Source organism: Nilaparvata lugens, chromosome 10 (assembly GCF_014356525.2).
Source record: "Nilaparvata lugens isolate BPH chromosome 10, ASM1435652v1, whole genome shotgun sequence".
NCBI classification, from domain to species: domain Eukaryota; kingdom Metazoa; phylum Arthropoda; class Insecta; order Hemiptera; family Delphacidae; genus Nilaparvata; species Nilaparvata lugens.
Genome location: NC_052513.1, coordinates 3,616,326 through 3,635,950, shown reverse-complemented (window position 1 = coordinate 3,635,950; position 19,625 = coordinate 3,616,326). Strand labels below are relative to the sequence as shown.

Here is a 19,625-nt window from a genome sequence, read left to right as displayed (position 1 = left end):
CTGAAATCATGTTCAGTAGCATTTTCACCTAAAAGTAAAAATAATCTCGAAATTCGAAAAAATGAGATTATTCAATTGCAAACTGTTGGCAACTGTTGATTCTATTAAATCATTAACTATGAAGAGGTAGCAGACTTCGTGTGTCTGCAGCGCTATTGTCCTGTCACCAGCTGGCTCAAATCTTTGAATAGTAGACTTGAGATGCGCGGGAACACTAGCGTCAGTGATGATCAATTTTCATAACGGCAAGGAAAGTTGTGTGAGTGCGCCACACCAGATTTTTTTCATTAAAGAATGAATGAATAAGAGCCGGTTTCAGAGCTCGGGATTTAGCTAAGTTCTAGACCTTAAACAGCTGGAGTCAGAAAATAGACTTTCCGAAACGTCGCAGTCCACGTTTTAATTAAATTTTAAACCATGAAATTGACCACAAAATAAAATGAAGAGAAAACAGTTTAAAGTTTCAGCTATTTTGAATTAATGAGGAATGTTTCATTCCGTTAAGGAAAAACGTTTCCAATCATTATAGAAAAGAGAAAATAAAGATTATCATAAGAACTGCGACTACGCCCCGTTTCGGAAAGCCAATTTTCTGACTTCAGCTGTTTAAAGTCTAGAACTTAGCTAAATCCCTAGCTTAGAAACCGGTCCTAAATAATTGAATATCTGTATTTTCACTAATTTATTCGATGAAGGTTCATTATGCTTCATGTCTCTTCTATAATTAGAGCAGTATCAAGACTCAAATTTGTAGAGTTCATTGCTAATAAATTAATTCAGATCTTGTGAAAATCGATCAGTAATGATAGGGGCGAGCCCACTGTTTTCCTTGTGTTGATTGATATAATAAATGCATTTTGCTTGCTTCGCATAGGAATGATTGGAATTTTAAAACTATTCTTTTTCCAAATGAAGTCCTTCACATTAGTAGACCTATTGTAGCCTACCTATTAATTTCATATCTGTTGTACGAATAAACAATGCTTCATAGTATAACAAATTTTGGAATTACTGCAGAAAAGCGATCTGTCTGCTATTTGCATCATTTCCAGAATAATTATCAACGATAACCTAGCTTTCTAGGTCATACAAAGCAGTTCAAAAAAATTATTTATGCAATAGGTGAATATTTCCCATTTTAGTGATAATAATAATATGAAATTCTTCTTCTATGTTTGATCTTGAAGCATCGAAATTTAAAAATCTACTTTGTGAAAATAACTAATGATTGAAACTTTTGTCAAGTGAACAGCTACAAGACTTAACCTATTTCGAACCATGTATAACCTTATCTAAACTTGTGAGAGGGAGTAGCACAAGGTTACCTTATTTTTTCTTTCTCTATCATTTTGATGATGCACTTATTGTATGAATCAATTATAAAGAATAATAATAAAGATCATGAGAACGACAACAATTGTTCAATTCTAAAGCGAAAGATCAGCGAATAATCTCAATACAGTGTAAATTTTATAACAGATATTGAATCAATCGCAATCTGATTTGCATTGACTTGGAACGTCCCACAATTAGAAAAGTAGTAATTTATCAGAATTCAAAATCAAATTACTCCAATCGAAAACATTTCTATCTCCCCCTCTCGAATAGAGCTCAGTTGTTATTATGCAAATATGTAAACCCATAACTGAACATACTCCATGAATGATACCCCCTGTTGTTTGATTAACTTCCAGGTCAGGGTTAACTAGGCTACAAATAATCCTCATATATTTCCATTATTCTTCTATATCTACTCATTCCTATCTCTATCGCTATCCATTACTATCCCTATCCATCCCACATCTCCATCCTTTTCCCGTTTCTATTTATCTCCATTCTATTCATATTGGTGGATCCAGTCCACAGACAAAAATGGACAATGATGAATGCTCATGTTTTCCATCAGTGGCGTTCTCATTCGGATCGGACTCTTTCTCACTCTCTCTCATTCTCTCTCTTTCTCTCTCTCTCACACCCTCTATCTCTCTTTCGTTCTCATTCCGACTAGTAACCTAGTTTCAAGCTAGTGGCATCCTTTGAGCTGTTTTGATTTTTTGATAAAAAGCACCCAGTTACAAAGAAGTTGATTTACACTATTTGTATGTGCTTTTCATTGTTGTAATGTGATTCATCATAGCGCTTCTACCCATCATTCACCTTTTTTATCCCCTTATCATTTACCGCTCCTTCCACCCTTGTGATTCATTTCAGTGAGTGTTCTCTGCTTTTTTTGTTAGTTTTTGTGTAATGAACTAGCTTATTCAAACGTATACTGACTGAAAGTCAGTGGAGCAAGCTGGAATACATTAGTACTATAGTACATTTATATACAGTACGCTGAATGAACATTCATGCAGATAGAATAATTCTGAACAATTATTGTACTGTTTTTCTCTCTACGAAGGTTGTGTTCTGGAATAGAGGAAATAACACTAGTTGTTATTCTTACTTAGGAAAATGTGACTAATAAGGAGCACCAATGATTGGAGACTTTCATCTGATCCCTGTTTACTATACACACTTATTTTGTACTAACATCATGTGCTAACGATTCTTCACTTTAAAAAAAAAGTATTATTATAGTACCCTTTAAAATTAATAAAATAATAAAACAAGAATACAAATTGTAACGTAACTACTAGTTTCGGTGATCACACCATCGTCAGGTTATCGTCAGGTGTGATCATAGAAACTAGTAGTTACGTTACAGTTTGTATTCTTGTTTTATTATTTTCTTTATTTTAAAGGGTACTATAATTCAATTTTTTGAATACAAGGAAGTAGCCCTGGATTCTCCACTTTTTATATTTTCCTTGTAATCTTCAGTTTCATGTGATGATCCGTATCAAGTGGATAAATGATTTTATCATTGAAACTTGATGCAGACATGATTGAGTAATGAGGGGTTCGAGTATTATCAAACTGGTATTTAGAAAGTAGTTTATTCTGGTTTGCACCCCTTCTTCACCTCTTACATTTATTGCCAATTAGAGTATCCAAGACATATTACAAATTCTTTATAATATGACATATCATTAAATAAACATAATTACTCATACATATACTTGAATAGAAAAAAATATAAAATCTAGGCATCACCAGCAAAAAGAGGCTCTTTGCCCGCTGGTGAGAGTTTCAAAACAGTAGAAGAAAACCATAATTTTTCGAAATAATGCAGAAAATTTAGGTTCTACTTACACCTGTCCTCACTCCTCCCCACTCCTTTTCCACAACTCGTTCTTTACCTGCTATATGCCCCATTCAAATCGATCTATTGTCTCTTTCCTACAAAAAATCCTATTTCTTTTCATTTCAATGAGGTCATACAAGCTCAAATCACCTATTAATTCAAATTATAAGCATTATATAGCACTTTGAATGCTTAAAACACTGGAGGATTCCAAGCATAAAACATTTTTAACGTTGTGGAGCTGAATAGTCTATATGTCAAGCTTCTATTAGTGTGAACATCATGAATGGAAAAATTGGTTATGTCTTCCAAATGAACTCCAAATAACTCATATAGATTATTTCAAAGAGATTGAGATATGATTAGACTAGACGCTAGATGATGAAGTTGAAAAGTGATGTAATCATGAAGCTTCCACAAATAATGATTGGAAAATCGAATTCCCAGTTTTCTTTATAGGAGATTACATGCTACACGCGTAGTATTCCAAAATCTGCAACACACCTTATTTCAGCCTCAACCTAATACAGCTCACAACCTACACATCTAAATCGAATTTTCGCGTGTTTGAAACATCAATTCGGATCTGGCACGGCCAATCGTTATTAATTACAATTAGGCGCCTTCAGTAAATGAGTTGCAGGAGAAATATATAGTGTAGGTTGCGGCTGCATTGGATTAACGTGGCCGTAGCCCGGGGGAATTCGGGTTGCGTTTTAGTTGGGTTCCAATCGCCCGAGTCCGATGTGCTCGTATTGTCTGTGTGCGGTTCGATTCACTTTAAGCCTAATTAATTGTCACACGTCGCGCGGCGCCTTTGAAGTTGCCGCTGCTGACCCTCGCATGCGCACACATGCACAAACCACCAAGTAATGTTTGCGCATACATGTCGGTTCTCCCCAAATTTGAACTCATCTTGCACGTGCGGAGGTAGCATTGTGGGATGCAGGTTATACTTGCCTGAAATCCTGATGTGACCCAGATTGTCAACCTATTAATTTATCATAAATTTACAAACCAGATGAATGACGAGTATATCATGGTTAACTTGTTCATTTCAATTCAGACTGAGGGTGCAATAATGCTGAGAAGTAGGTTTATTAGTATGCAGTGTTTCTTATCAGATGAGAAGATAAGTTCATAGATTCTATGAACTAGATTATTCTTGAATTCCCTTTCCCTAAATCTGTTTCAAAGATAATTTACAGTATTTAAAGGATATACAACTTGATATTGATAACACTTTCTGAGAAATATCTTAGTTAAGATTGGAAATGTCATATGACAGAGTACAACTTCTATTGATATAATGTGTGAAGTTACAGGTGCTATTCACTTTGCAATAATTACTTCAAATATCGGGGCACCGAGCTTCGCTCGTTATTTTTATTTATTGATAAACAGAACACAATTCTTTGAAATAATGATCGTGTTTATATTTTACAGCTGGCTATACATCAGCTTATGAATTTCGGGGATGAAATATTTTGATTTTCAACAGACGCACTTTTTTATTATCCACAGACGACGAAAATTTCAGCTGTTTTTCCAAGGATGAAATATTCTTTTAATGTCGTTCAGCGAGTTTTCTAAGGGATGAGACCTAGTGCAATCGAATTTTTATATCATAGACCTTCTATGTTCCAAATTCCGTGAAAATCGTTAGAGCCGTTTTTGAGATCCGTTAGACATAAATAACCATAAATAAATATAAATAACCAAATATAAAAATATAGACATTGCTCGCTTAATATAACAGGATACTAAATTCTTCAATAACTTCAAGACTTGGAATTCAATACTGATAATTTAGCATCCATAATTATTATGCTTATCATTTCATTTGATATTCTATTGATATTTCGAGATGTGCAGTGTATAATGGAAAATATTCAGATCACTAACTAGTAGAATATCCATATCACTTCATACAATGCAGTGTAAACTGTGATCTGTTATTCTTGCCTTAATTATTACAAATCTCTCACTTCCTCTATCTCTGCATTTTTCTACTGCTATTATTTATTCTTTGTCAATACTTACTATAAATCACTATGAATTTAGAGTGTAGAATTTAGGTTCCATGTGCAGGAAGAAACATGATTCCATTTTCCCATAGCTTCTTCTCTTTTCCATTCTAATAAATTTCTTCAATAATCAGAATTTTTAATAATCTCATTCTAATAATCTTCTTTTCAAGATATTCATCTCGGGCCACTACCGTGTTTCGGATGAATACGTTAATTTGTGGTCTCGGCTGCCTAAAAAGCAGTCGTTGGGTCATGTCAGAGGCCCTGAAATTGATCAGTTGCGACCTGAAAACTCTAAGACCAGACCTGAGCCAGCCAGGTCACTCGTTATTTTTGTTGTATTATTCTAATAATGAGAAATATTGAACATTAGCAGTTTCAAGCAATATTATTGTTCCACAAAAAATGAGCCAAATGAGGAGTATAGTTTTGACTATGAATTTGACATTTGACTCTAGACATCTAGATTAGGATATCACAAAAATATCAACATTCGATCTGATCATGTCATTTTCATCATTTTATCCAATTTTTCATTCATTCATTATGTAATTCCATCTTGTCTCTCTCATTGGTTTTACATTCTCTACTGTATCTTACCTCCCATATTTATCTCATTCTCTATTTTTCCTTCACCATGTCTTCCTCTTTCTCCCTTCCCTTCTCATCCTACACAATCGTCTTGCACCAATATTGAGGCGGACAAACCGATTAGAATGTTGGATTCAGTGAAATTGCCTGTTATGATGACATTCAGCTCAAACTATCAGCATTTCCACCATTGCTCCCTATCTAACTACTGCTGACACCTCAAATTGAATTTCACTGGAGACCATTCTCTGTCGTCTCAGACACTTACTTTCTAAAAATACTTACTATAAGTGTATAAGCCAGTATATATTGTAATCTACATGAATAAAGTACTCAATCAATCAACACTCAACAATGAGACATCGGCTGAGTAGAGCAAGATTCATCCCAAACTGTCACCATTCCTTGTATATAGCATCAATACTCCCCATGTAACCTATACTGACAATAGTAAGTGAATCTACTAACTAGAGTGATCACTTCAAACTGTCAGTATTCTTCATAAATAACATCAATGCCTTCTCATCTAACATATACTGACAATTTCTAGTGAATCGGTTATCTAGCGTGATGATTTCGGACTGTCAGCATTCTTCATAGACAGCATCAATGCTTTCCATTAAACTAATGCTGACAGATTGTCTTGAATCCAACGACAGTTGCAGATTGGAGCAGAATGGAATGCATTAATCTGTATTGCGGGATGGGATGATATGGTAATTGTGTATATAAGCGGATTGAAGGGATGAGTGTATGTAGACCGTTTGCAGACCGCTGAGTCTCGAATGTCTCAACTTGAGTGAGCGTGTCAACAGTGCAATGAATATTAGTGGGGCTGCTTATTCGTGTAGACAATGTGGGATGATTCTGGTGTGAGAGAAGAACGGGTGAAGAGAATATTAGTATTGAAATGATTTCATAACATTCATGTAATAGTCTATGTAACAAATTTAAGTAGAGGCACTAATTAAATAAGTAGTATCATAGAGAACAATAGCGTGAGTAGATATCCCATGGTATAAGGCGTTTATGTCGATACTTTTACTGTTATATCAAGCCGATAGTCCACGTAGCTCTTCCCGTGAAACTGTGTGACGCTCTTAGTTTCTCAAACTGTGCCGTTCATACACTCTCACCCCAACAAAACAGTAAAAATCGACAATAATCGACAGTAATCGGCTTGAGATAACAGTAAAAGTTGCAACATAAACGCCCTATACCATGGGATATATACTCACGCTATTGTTTCTCTATGGTAATATTTAATTGAAGAAGTAATGTTTACTTCCTTTATGGTGGAGGATATAGACAAGTGGTATATTATCGACTAGTAGATAAATCGTGCTCCGCTAGGGTCTAATTGAAAACTTGACTTAGTGGAATCTTGACAAATTCAAAATAGACCTATAGCCAACCTCGGGGGATTAAGAATCTATATGCAAATTTCAAGTTACTCAGTTCAGTAGTCTAGACGTGATGATGCGTCATTTGTGAATTTCCTATCCCGTACGTGTATAAGCCAATCCTTCCCTTTATTATATTATAGATTTGTTTTTCTAAGTGATATTATATTATCGATTCAGACGACAAATGAAGGAATCATGGTCCATAGGTTATTAAGTACTCACTGGTGGTTGACTGTTGATTTTACTTAATACCTATGGACCATGATTCCTTCATTTGTCGTCTGAATCGATAATATAATATCACTTAGAAAAACAAATCTATAATAATTATAATAAAGGGAAGGATTGGCTTATACACGTACGGTAGGAAATTCACAAATGACGCATCATCACGTCTAGACTACTGAACTGAGTAACTTGAAATTTGCATATAGATTCTTATCCCCAGAGGATGGCTATAGGCCTATTTTGAATTTGTCAAGATTCCACTAAGTCAAGTTTTCAATTAGACCCTAGCGGAGCACGATTTATCTACTAGTCGATAATATACCACTTGTCTATATCCTCCACCATAAAGGAAGTAAACATTACTTCTTCAATTAAATATTACCAAAAACAAACAAACAAAACGTACTCTGTAGGTTTGTTCAAATAAACAATATTTTTTTGTTATCCTCCCGAATAACATGGTACGCCATAGTGGAGTAGGTCAATTTCCACACAGAAAACACGAAATATGTAGAAAACACATTATAAAAATTTCTAAAACTAACTATAGTATGTGATTATAAACTATCTAATATTTTCTGCTATTGATGTAGTAGTTTTAGTTATTTTGGGAAATAAACATGTATTTATTTATGTAAGAATGGGGTGTATGAACTTTAATGTGACATATTATGTAATGCTACTTAAATTGTTCAGACACTATTACGTTTCTCCTCAAATAAGAATCACTTGATTCGAAAAGGAAAATCAAATAGTTTTCCATCAAATTATCACTCAAAACGGATATGAACTGTTTCCTTTGAATGCTCATAACCTTCCCAAATTCACACTCAAACCGCATATAAACTGTTTCCTTTGAATTCTCATAGCCTTCCCAAATTCTCAAATAGTTCAAAGTCTTCTTCTTCTTCTTCTTCTTCTTCTCTTCTTCTTTCTTCTTCTTCTTCTTCTTCTTCTTCTTCTTCTTCTTCTTCTTCTCTTCTTCTTCTTCTTCTTCTTTCTTCTTCTTCTTTTTCTTTTCTTCTTCTTCTTCTTCTTCTTCGTCTCTTCTTCTTCTTCTTCTTCTTCTTCTTTCTTCTTCTTCTTTCTTCTTCTTCTTCTCTGCTTCTTAGTCTTCTCTTCTTCTTCTTCTTCTTCTTCTTGTCTTCTTTCTTCTTCTTCTTCTTCTTCTTCTTCTTCTTGTAGTGTGTCAACAAATCCGAAAATTTCATCCAATCATATATCATACATATCGTATTACATATCACTATTACGTTTCTTCAATGATGAAAATTACTAGTTTCGAAGAGTATGCTTCAATACTAGCTTCAAAACCCAATGATTTCCCATCAAATAATCATTTAAACCGGATATAAACTGTTCCCTTTGAATGCTCATAACCTTCCCAAATCCCCACATAGTTCAAAGTACTGTGTCAACAAATCCGAATATCCCATCCAATCATACTCGGAATATTCAAAGAGAATCGATCACCTTACTTGTTGGCATTCATATGCTGAACGATGAATAGAATAGAAACGAATAGACCAAACCTTGGTCAGCGGATTTTGCAATTCCATCAGCCGGCCGCATTTTCTTGAAAAGCCTCACAATTCTATTCATTCATTCTTTTCTTTGGTGGATGTGGTTGGGGGGGCGAAAAGGGGTGGAGAAAAAGTGCTTCAATTCCCTTCGTGAAATTCCCATCTGAAGAAATCGTTGACCCTTCTAGATTGTCCAACACATTGAATTGGAAGTGGACGGGGAGTGGCCCACACACACACGTGTATCCACCTTCACACACGCACACACACGCCAAAGATCCCGTGCTACTTATAAATGTTTATACAAGTCTGGACGCTTATGCCACTGGTCACCCTCTCTCTTACTTTACACACTGTCTCAATCATACTTTATTATTCTTTTCGTTTTTCCTCCTCTTGATCCCAAACTTCATCCTTCTCCTCCTCCTTCTCCTCCTCCTTCTCCCCCTCCTTCTCCTCCTAATATTCCTCCTACTCCTCATTCTCCTCCTCCTAATACCCCTCCTCATCCTCCTTCTAATCCTCCTCCATCTCCTCCTCCTCCTTCACCTTCTCCATCTACTCCTCCTCCTTCTTCTTCTAATACTACTCCCTCTCCTCTTTCTCTCTCTCCTTCCTCTCCTTTTCATCATCCCTCTCCTCCTCCAACTCCTCACACTCATCCTCCTTCTACAACTCCGCCATCCCAATCTTTCATCTCTCTTCCAAACTTTCTCTTCCTGTATTCCATCCAAATGAGTTTTTCATCCACAAAATTTCTCCTATATCTGTTTTTCGGAACCGAAGATACCTAACATAATAAGAAGTTAACTTCTTATCCTCTTCACTATTACTTTCTTATCAAATAGATCGTATTTATTCTGGTTTTTCTCTGTTTTATTTCTCATTTGTATCTTCTCTAGATGCATTGATTTCTCTTTTCTCTCTTCTAAGTTTGACTTTCACATATTTTCTCTTACTCTTCCTTCAATCATGCTCTATCTCTTCCAATTCAATTTCTCTTTCCTTTCTTCTTAGTTCGAATTCCACATTCCTCTTCCTCTTCCGTCATTCCTCCCTCTATGTCTCCCACTTTCTTTCTCATATTCTCTTCGCAATGACTTCCAAACACAATTTTTTATTTTTCTTCATCTTCTCTCAATTCCCCTCCACTTTCTCTCATACCATTTGAGTTCTCCTTTTCTTTTCCTTTTCCTTTACTCTACTCTTTTCCTCCATTTTCTCTTACTTGTACTCTTCTCAATCACTCTGAATCGCCATCCTTCATCTTCCCATGTTCTTTCTCTTCATCCTCCTTTACACGCTTTTCGTCCCCTCCGACCTCTCCTTTCCTCATCTTCTTTCTTTACTTTTCATTTAATTTCTCTCCCTTTACTGATTTTCTCACTTTTCTTTTCATTTGATTTCTCTGCCATTTCATTACTTTTAAACACAATTCCTCATTTCTCCATCACTTCTCCTTATTCTCCTCTAAATTCTTCTCAACACTTTACCCAACTTACTCTCCCTTATTGCAAAACCTCTCAATATTTTCCGAATTGCTTTTTCTTCTCATATCTTCTCCTACATGCCTTGTCCTTTCAACTTACCTGTTTCCCATTTCATATGTGGACAAAAAATTTCACCCCACTTGCCATATACTACCTACTCTATACTATATTACTTATTATTACTATATAAAGTGGTCCAGCTTCAGTCCATACCGAGCTCAAACGTTTTCCCAAACCACTTTCATCGAGATTTCACCCTTTCAGTTCCCCCTCAATCGTAGACTACTCTATAGATTTATAAGTCGGATATAAAATTGAATTCATCAATTGGAAAATGTTGTACGTTTTGCTTGAATGACTTTCCAAGGAGCACTTTCAAAGAAGTCATTCAAAATTTGATTTTATATTCAGCGCAGTTTCACGTCCCTATAGTGAGGTCCACGTTATAATGGCAGTGAAGAAAGATACGAGAACAACGTTGCCAAATTGTCTCCATTTTGCCACTGAGTGTACACAGCTGTTATTCAATTCATCCCATTAAATTCGATGTGATATTAATTATAATTCCATCGATAAAATAATCAATTTCATGTCAAATTGATTGAATTCATCAATAGAATATATATTTTTTTTATAATTTGATGCTAAACTCTGCTTTCATAACTGAGATCAGATTTACAAACCTGAAATGGCGGCTAATTTGAAAAGCTGTGATACATCAATATGAGCTTTAAAAAAATAGCAATTAAGTTATCCGTTAGGTATTCTATTCCCGTTTCTTTTTAAAATAGAAAATCTTATCTATAATAAAATAATTTTAATTAAAAATTTTGAAATAACCTTTCAAAACTATTTATACTGGTATCATTTTAGGCCTAACCTATTCCGGTAAACTGAAGCATGGAAAAAGTCTACGATGGTCTCAAATTTATCAACTTTTAAAGTGTCATTTCAAGTATAATTTGTGTTTCTCATAAGGTAACATGTAAGAATTATTTCATTTATTCAAAAATATATTAAAAATCAATTATGTGACTCCTCTACTTTGCATTTTGTTATAAATCGAAATTAAACATGGCGGCTGAGGATTGTTTGTCTACTTCTGTACAGTCACTGTCAAAAGTGAAATAAAATATTTCTGGCCAACTGGCAACATTGCTAAGCTAGAGAGAGATAGCGCTATCTGTATTTTTGCATGTTAGACAAGAATAACAACACTATTGACAATCGTACACTGCTATTATAACGTGGACCTCACTATAGGCCTAAAATGTTCTATGCCTCGACTCTAGTAAGAATTACTGTTAGAAAACACATTCTAAAAATCTATCGTCGGCCCATTAAGTCAATTGCCACAAAACCAAATCAAATATTTTTTTTGTTACATTGCTTGTAACATGAAAAGTAATCAGTGAATAGAACACTTTTATTCAGTAATAGATTAACATAAAGTACCATCGTATCATAATTGTCATGATATTACATGATCCAGATCTATATTGAATCATTTTCATCTATTGGAAGAAAATACTTTTCACTTCGGGAATTCTAGAGAAAACTAATGTTCTAGCGAAGAAAGCCAGAACTGGCTTAAGACACCAGAAAATATGGAGTTGCTATGCTGATGTAAGCCACGCCCAAATTCAACGAGTGATCTTATTGGACAATGAGTTACAAGTGATGTTTCCAAGCTGCTTGCTTCCTATTGGTAGAGGGCTGCGAAGTTAAAACGAAGATTGATCAACTCATCGACCAATCGGACAGCTCATTGGTTTTGGAGGCGTGGAGTAGCCCACTGATTCATTCACTCTCTCATCAATTTCATATATGTTATTCTACACAAAACTTTAATCAATTATGAGAGTGAAATAAATAGGTTATATATTTTCTATTACAAGAAGGACTGATCTACAAAATATTAAATCCGATACACAGAAGGTTTATCTGAAGACTAGGCTGAGATTTGAAAGTGTTTCTTTTCACCAATTTATCTTGACGTCTCTGAAACATTCAATCAGATTTCTCAAGAAGACTTGTAACACAGAGACCCAGCTATTTATGAAGAGCCATCCAATTTATCTATTGATAGTTTGAAACAGATATAGAGTTGAACTAGATTTTTGCATAAAACTCCCCAATTGGAAATATTTGATACTCTATTGATTGATTGGAAGCATAATAGCGTAATTCAACTCTACAAATGGAATGCAACAACTGATACAAACAAACATAAACTTGAAGAGTTCTGAGAATTTTATTTATTTATTTATTTATAAGGTTAGCAAAAAATACAAGAATCAGAAAAGAAAAAACAGGCTATTACCTAAAACTTCTTCAATTTCCTAATTCAGGTTTAAATTGTCCAAATATTATAGGTTATGTCCATTCAAATTTCAATTTTCACTCTATGTTCAATTTTCTATAAAATGCATGAACTTATTCTCAATTTTCTCATAACGTTAAATCAATCTACTTCGAATATTATATCCTTGTCTAGTGTGAATTAGAACTGCTATAAGATTATTCTGTTATCTGTACTGATGATGATTTTGTTTCCTTCCTTTGCCTCTTAGTTGGAGGACCGTATCTAAACTCACTATACTCACTATTCTACAATCCCAATTAAAATTGATAGTATCCTACAAGACATTCTACATCCAGAATCATGGAAAATCCATCTTGAAATATTTACTTGAATGAATTTGTATTGTAGCTACGGGATCCAAATTTAAAAGGTTTTTCTATTGATTTGCTCTAATCATCGAATATTTTTTGAAAATGTCTTGTAATAAATCACTACCCTCAATCTCAATATTGCTTCCAACAATATCATAAACAAAATTACAAACTTATGTCGGAACAGATTACAGTGCAGGAGATTTACAACGATAAAAACTTGACGATAACCAAAATTGCTTGTACAAAAATCAGTGTGTCCAGACTTAATAAAGTCTTCGGACTGGAGCACTCTAGTTGTGTGTTAGTGTGAGTGTGAGTCTGTGATCTACTATTGTATAGTTTCCCTCTAGGTGTGTGAGAGTGTGTACCAGTGTTAAGACTCGAACGAAACTGAAATCTAAAATTCGCGTGATTTATATGTTTAACGCAGCGCATGGATTTAGAGCAGCATTAGTTTACGTGTTAGCCGAATCACCCTTGAAAGCGAAAGGGCTGGCTGGATAGCCTTTAATTCCCTTAATTATTTCATGAGGCCCCACACCAACACACCGACTCACACCGACTGGAGTATTTCGTGTTGAAAAATGGATATATCACTCTACCAGCCGTAGGGAAAGAGTTGACTGTGATTATAGGAGAAGTTCCCTCCACTAATGCCAGTGCAAGCATACTCCGATAAAGGTATTAGGCAAAGTGAAAAGTTACACTTGGTAGGTTCCCCGATCCCCTAATCCTTACCCCCCCCTCCACCCATAACATTATCAAAATATGAAAATAATATGCGGCTAAATCCTTTCTCCTCTAATAATGCTCCAATACATTCACGGCCGGATGAGTTCGGCTTGCTTTTCAAACTTCCTAACTCTCTGCTACCTATGCAATATTAGCTCCGATGAGTTTCTGAAATTTGTGATTGATAAGGTTGGAATTTCCATGGTATATACTCATACTACATTTTTGCTCGTGACCTCTCGGATCAGTAATGTTGTGATTACTTTCACTGTCTGACTGAAGTTTGTTTGAGAATTAGAGTTCATGCTTGAAGCACAGTCTATGATTCATGTGAGTATCATCGATGTGTTTTTTCGGATGTAGATTGATTTTATATGATGCATTTTTGATGGACAAGAGAGAGTATAATTTATTTAACGCAAATTTATAATTTATGTAAAAAATAAATAAATAATAAATTAATAAAATAAATAATTCATTTTATGCAAATAACACTAATGTAATAACATTGAAATATAAAATAATAAGGTAGTCCTTGTGCTATTTTTCTTCCAAATTTATAGGTGACAAAGTCCAAGATAAGGTCAGAATTTCACGTGTACAATTTTTATAAAATTTTAGTCCAAAATAAACATTAAAACTATAAAGTTTGAATTTAGATGGCTCAAATTGATAAATTTATTAGAAATATTCCACTCAATTACCACTTTTAACGAATAATATTGAGTTATTTAAGAAATTTGGAACTATTCAAATACAATTCAACTGTGAACAATTTAAGGGACAGCTCGAATACGAATTCAATCTATGCACATATTGAATATAAACAAACTGTATTTATCATTGAGAGTGAACAAGGAGTAAGAATTGGGTCTATATATTGTATTTCATGAGGTTTAGATACTTGTATAATACCTGGTAGCCTGACAAGAATAGCTTATTGTAGATTAATTGTGAACTGATAATACTGAGGGATAATCAACCATCATTCTAACTAACTCCAACTTTCACAAGGTGTTTTGACTTGAATAGAGGTATTCTTTCATAATTATTGATATATCATCCTCAAATTCTTTCGCGTTTGTCATAATTTTTCCACCTTTTCTTCAGCATGACTCCAAGTCTGATATCCATCAACTCTTTTCCATCACCTATGAAGAATATTTTTTTCTTGTACAGTTATTCCATTGTTTAATGAACGTCTCAGCCATAGTGAGGTCCAAGTTATAATGACAGTGGAGAAAGATAGGAGAACAACGTTGTCGCTTCTCTGTCTTGTCAATGTCTTCTATTACTAGTGAAATATCCAAGTTGTATAGGGTGAAAGTGGTGAGTTTGCTTATTTTGAAAAACCCTTAAAAAATACCCCTTTTTTGAAAATTCGTAGCTCCGGAACCAAAAACGGTAGAGTCCTGCGTGACGACTCAATTTATTGGAAATTCTATTTTCTTCAATTTTGTCCAGAATGATTTTTCTTGAGAAACTCAAGGTTTTCGAGATTGAATGAGAAACTCGAAAAAAGTCTGAAATTTTGGGGGTTTTGGAGTGAAGCCGCCCTCTGGCGTGTCAGCAAATTTCGGATTCGAATTCAGCGCCCCAAAATACGTATAGAACCGATTCTTTCGGGCTGTTTCGATCGGCCATTCGACTGGACTATATACGGTAGCTGATACAGGTTTATTGATGTAGGCTAATATTTAAACGAGAATGAAACAGCTCTGTTACCAGATTGTCTTTCAAAAATGAGAATTAATCATTAATTCAATAAATATTTCATTATTATCATGAGTTTCATTATAAAATTATGCTTGCTTAATAGAATATAATATATTATTTCAAACGAGGCAACACTGTGGCAACACGAGGCAATCTGGCAACACTGTTCATTCTCGTTTAAAATAATCTATTATATTTTATTAAGCAAGCATAATTTTATAATGAATACTCATGATAAAAATGAAATATTTATTAAATTAATGATTAATTCTACATTGTTGAAAGACGATCTGGCAACAGAGCAAAGCAAGAGAGAGATAGCACTATCCGCTTTGTTGAATGATAGACAAGGATAGCAATACCATTGCTAATCAAACACTGCCATTATAATGTGGACCTCACTATAGAAGTATAGAAGCTCTACTTTGTTTTCGTGGCTTAAGTCTCTGTCTTCCATTCCATGGAATAAATTTTCCCTTTTCCCTTTGTCAATCATGCTCACCAACATCACTGGTTGTAAAATGAATTACTATAACTTCAGTTTACGGTATATTCACGTATAGGCTCACGATCTCTCGGTCAATCGTTTTCCAATTCCTCTATCCTATTCCAAATCCCACCTTTGTACTCTTCCAATTGATGATGATAAATTTCACAGCAATTAGTATTATAATGATAATAGTAATGACTTTCATAGCAATATCATTGTGAACATGAACTCTATGTATTGTTATAATACTCTTTATTATTAGCGGATTGAATTTGCTGATTATACTGGTCCAATAAATGCGTTTTTGGATTATTTGAGATGAAAAGCTCTCTCTCTCTTTTCCCTTCATCCACTTCACTTTCCCGCTCCAACCAACCCTTTATCTAACATGAGAGTACATAAGTGTCAGCAACAGTAGCATCTCCATTGTTTCTCTTTGTCAGTCTCCCAACTCATAAACACGCGCACAAAAATGCTCTCTTCACTCGAAAATTCCGTAATTTTCCAGTTGAGTGTTACAACTCATCGAATTTGAAACGTGGCCAACAACAGAGATAGAGATGGATAGATGGAGTAGAAGGAAGAGAGAGAGAACTGTCAACATACAGCGCAAATCTCGCGGCTGTTTGCATTTTTCACAAAAGTTGGCTCGCTGAAATGGATTCCATCCTGATCAACTGAATAAATATGTCATTTGATATTTTTAATTGAATCTTTTACTGATCCTACTTTTTATTCCTCTCTTCTTCTCTTCTCTTTTCTCCCTGCCCTGTTCCTTCGACAGTAATATAAAATTTCTAGTTCCCAATCTTTCTCCTCTTCTCAGTTCTTCTCCTCCACTCCTCCTCATCCTCCTCTTCCTTCTCCTCCTCCTCCTCGTCATCCTCCTCTTCCTTCAACTCCTTCTCCTCCAACTTCTCCACCTCCTTCTCTTCCTTCTCCTTCTCCTTCTCCTCCTTCTTCTCCTTCTCATCCACCTCCCTCTTATTCATCATCTCCCCTTCTCCACAGTTTTCTCCTTCTCCTCCTTGGCATCCTTCTCCTCCTCATCCCCCTCCTCATCCAACTCCTCTTTATCCTCCTTTCCTTCCTTCTCACCCTTCTCCTCTTTCTCCTCCTACTCAGTTCTTCTCTTCCCACTCCTCCTCTTCTTGATCTTCCTCCTCCATCTCCTCCACCTCATTCTCCTCCTCCCCCTTCTTACCCTCCTTTTCCTCACTCCTCCATCTTCTCCTTTTCCTCCTTCTTCTTCTCCTCATCTCCATCTCCTCCTTATCCTCTTCCTTCTCCTCATTTTTCTTCCATCTTCATTTCCTCGTACTTCTGATCTGACATCACCTTCTCTTCTAATTTTTTCTGAAAATTCTACTCTTTGCCCTCTCTCTTCTTTCAAACCAGTTTCTCCACCTTCTCATTGTCACCATATCTCAAATTCATTTGCTTCTTCTCTTATACTATTAACCTTGTTATTTCTTGACATTTTTTTGTTGTCAACGTCTCCACAACTGTTCATTCTCATCTTTTATTCTATCAACTATCTACTTCTCTTCATTCTTTCTATCAACTTTCTTATTACTGTTCTTTGTGTTTCTCTATACTATACTTCGCATTATCAATTCACATTATTCCTCCACTTACTTCTTCCCCTACCTCATCGCCATATAACTGACTTTATACTATTAACCTTGTTATTTCTTGATATTTTCAGTTATCAACGTCTCTACTACTCGATTATTTCTTATATTTTCTTCTATCAACTATCTATCTTCATTCTCCCTATCAACTTAATTATTACTTTTTTTCAATTTTCTCTTTAATAATCTTCGCATTATTAGTTCACACGTATCTCTCCACTTTTTCTCCCACCTCATCCCCAATAACTGAAAACCTTCAGTGTGACCAACTTACTCATTTGACATTGCTTTTTTCATACATCACACAAACACCCACACACTGGGACACACAACCCAAAAAAGCTAGCTTTTCAACAACAGTAAATAACAACGAGCCCGGGAAAGAGTTTTTTAAAAACAACATACTAACACCAACGAATGTGCCAAATTGGATTAAACGAAAGGGTTCACACACACACACTCACACACTCACACTGACTGCAATTTACTACAATGAGAGGACATCGGTGTGATCAGTGAATTGGATAGAACAAAAACGTGTCGTAACCTCGTAACCTACGTCGCTTGTCGGACCTGTTTAATAGTCAATGCCGGTGTGTCACGGATAGAGCGCGCTGCACTCGCTCTACTGTTCAACATCACTTGCGATCGTTTCCACACACACACACACACACATCATGTGGACATGTGTGATGACAGAAAGAGACGTGTGCTGATAAAGTGAGTGGGTGACTCAGAGTACATTGGGAGAGCTCTTGCGAATTATTTGTCTGCTGGTTCAGCGAAACGTTCTCTCTAGTTCTTCTTTTTCCTATTTTTCTTCTTCTACTTGTTTTATTTCGTTTCCTGCATCCTCTTCCCACTTCTTCCATGTCCATCTCATCTCTTTGTTTATCTCATTTGATCGTTGTTCTCCTGGTATTCCTAGTTTTTCTTTTAATTATCAATATCGGGGGCAGAGCATCACTCTGGAGTACAAAAGCATAAAAATGTATTTCGAAAGAAGAAATTATAATAACATTCATACAGAAATGTTCCATCTAATCACAGTAAATTGAGATAAATTCCCAACGGGAAGGCAAAAATTTCCTTCACAAAAAGGACCAGTTGCACAAAAGCCGGTTAGATTTTGATCCTGATTAACTTCACGTGAACCAAATAATTTCAAAAAGATGGATCTACTGATTAATCAGGATTGAAAATAACCCGGCTTTTTTGCAACCAGCACCAAGTACCCGATTGAATGATTACAAAAGTTCAACAGATGAGTCATAATTTTGACGCAGTCCCACACACTGAACTCGCTCACTCACTTTCATCACCAACAGACGACGAAATAATTATTAAGCTTATCAGCTGTTCTTCCAAGGATAATTATCCTTTTAATATCCTTTAGCGGGTTTTCCAAGGGATGAGACCTAGTTCAATCGAATCTTCATATTATGAACTCACTATGTTCTGAATTTCGTGAGAATCGTTAAAGCCGTTTTCGAGATCCGGTGACATACAAACATTCAAACATCTAAACAAATAAACATAAAAACAGAAGTGCTCGTTTAATAGCATAGAATTCTTCTCTTCGACATGTTTTTTTTCTCCCCTAAACACTTTCAAGATTCTCTTGTTTTCATCGAACTTATGCTTCTCTAGTTTCTTCTCTATTTTTATCTTGTCAGCATGTCAATATTACAATTGATTACTTACATTTCTTCAACCTCCGCTCATGCTGTATTCTACAACTTTCTCCCATTTATACTCCGTTTTTTCATCTTTTCGTTAGGGCTACTCTTGAATAGAAATCTATTTTATGTCACTCTAGTGAAAAGGTCGTGTTGATTCTTCTTTATCACATTAACTTCTTCATTCACTTTTTTTCTCTCACCTCTCACCTCATATCCATATTTTTCTTTAGCTTC

At 35.2% G+C, this 19,625-nt stretch overlaps 1 protein-coding gene across 1 annotated transcript in view; it reads left to right on the top strand.

Annotated features, from left to right (window-relative positions):
• Positions 1 to 19,625, top strand: part of LOC111051716 — a 546,966-nt gene that overhangs the window by 172,594 nt on the left and 354,747 nt on the right. The window lies entirely within an intron of this gene.